The following is a 2,107-nucleotide window of genomic DNA, read 5'->3' as shown; positions in this document are numbered from 1 at the left end:
AAGCCGCTTATTAGAATGGCTAAGTTTTCAAAAATAATAAAAATATCAATTCTGGCAAAGTGTGGAACAACAGGAACTCTCATTCATTGCTGGTGGGAATGCAAAATGGTACAGCCAATTTGGAAGTCAGTTTGGTAGTTTCTTACAAAGCAAAACATGGCCTTACCATATAATCCAGCAATTGCGCTCAAAGATATTTACCCAGCTGATTTAAAACCTTGTGCCCTGAATGTTAATAGCAGCTTTATTCATAATTTCTCCAAAGGAGAAGCAACTAACATGTTCTTCTGCAGGTGAATGAATGAATAAACTGTAGTGAATCTATACAATTGAATACTATTCAGTAATAAAATGGAGTGAGCTATGTGTTTTACAATGCAAATTTCACTATTATTCAGCTATGGTAAGGAGAACATATTAGGAGATGGTTGCCATTAAAAAGATAGTTTGTTGGGGGGCGCCTGGGTGGCTCAATCGCTTGGGCATCCGACTTCGACTTGGGTCATGTTCTCACGGTTCTTGGTTCGAGCCCCGCGTTGGGCTCTGTGCTGACATCTCAGAACCTGGAGCTTGCTTGTGATTCTGTGTCTCTCTCTCTCTGGCCCTTCCCTGCTCACACTCTGTCTCAGTCTCTCTCTCAAAAATAAATAAACATTAAAAAAAACAAAAGATAGCTTGGGATGCCTGGGTGGCTCAGTTGGTTAAGCATTCGACTTTGGCTCAGATCATGATCTCACAGTTCATGAGTTTGAGCCCCACATCGGGCTCACTGCTGTCGGCACAGACCCCTCTTCAGACCCTCTGTCCCCCTCTCTCTCTGCTTGTTCTCTCTCTCTCAAAATAAATAAATTAATAAAAAATGTTTAATATAAAAATAAAAAGATAGCTGGTTATTCAGATCTTAAAAGGAAGGGTCATGGCATACTATGGGGGACCACATGGGGAAACACTAGCATCAGAGGTAGAAGGAACAATGGAAAATGTGGGCAAAAGTTTTTATTATGGTTTTCACAGGAAGGAGTGATCAAGGAAGAGTAAGGTTTAGGACTAGCTAGTTTGAATAATATCAGTGGGTTGTGGGGTATGAAGATTGTCCCTCCTTATATGATACCTGTCCCTGAGTGATTAGGGAGATAGTTCTCACTGAAATGTGAGGGCCTAACAAAAAAAGATGGTTGGGGGTATGGGTTCTGGATTGTTAGTTTGCTCATTGGTCTTCTCAAAGGTGATTTGCTATCTGTGGGGATTAGCTAATCCCCATAGAGGCAATCTTTCCACGCATCAAAAACAGAAACTAGGAAACACGGTTATTACACTAAAGCCCTGCAAATCATGGATGACTCTTAAGTGCAAATTGTTAAGTGAAAGAAAACAGTCTGAAGAGGCTCTGTAATTCAATTGATATGATGCTCTGGAAAAGGCAAACTATAGAGTGAGTTAGCAGATCAGTGGTTACCGGAAGTTTATGAATAGGTGAGTCACAGGAGATTTTTTCATGAACCTGTCCTATCTCACACCATAATTGTGGATACATGATACTACACATTTGTCAAAATCCATTGAACTTCACAGCACAGAGAGTAAACCTTGATTATGTAAACACGTAAAAATCATTTAGCACACTGACGAATCCTAAGGTGGAAAAGACTATAACAAAAGAATCTAACTGTATTGCAAATATGTGGAGTAATTTCTTCCTTCCTTGAAGGGAGTAGGGAAGAAAAGTACTGCCCTAGGTAACGGTGAGTCTAAAGCATAGGGAAAGGGATATGAGCCCTGCACTTTGGTTAATGAAGTTGGCCCAGTGGAAATATGGGTTAACAATTCTGAACACACTATACACGTATTAGTCTGTTCCAGCTTCTGTGACAAAATACCACAGACTGGGTGGCTTCAATGGCAGAGAGTCACTTCTTTACAGTTATGGAGGCTAGAAGTTCAAGGTCAAGGTGCCATCAGGATTGGTTTCTGTTGGGATCTCTCTGGCCACCATCTCACTGTACCCTCACCTGGCTTCTTCTCTGCATATGTGCAGAGACAGAGACAGAGACAGAGAGAGATCTGGTGTCTCTTCCTCTTCTTATAAGGACACCAATCCTATCAGACT

This window comes from Panthera uncia, chromosome B1 (genome assembly GCF_023721935.1).
Source record: "Panthera uncia isolate 11264 chromosome B1, Puncia_PCG_1.0, whole genome shotgun sequence".
Classification (NCBI taxonomy): domain Eukaryota; kingdom Metazoa; phylum Chordata; class Mammalia; order Carnivora; family Felidae; genus Panthera; species Panthera uncia.
This window is presented reverse-complemented; position numbering follows the sequence as displayed.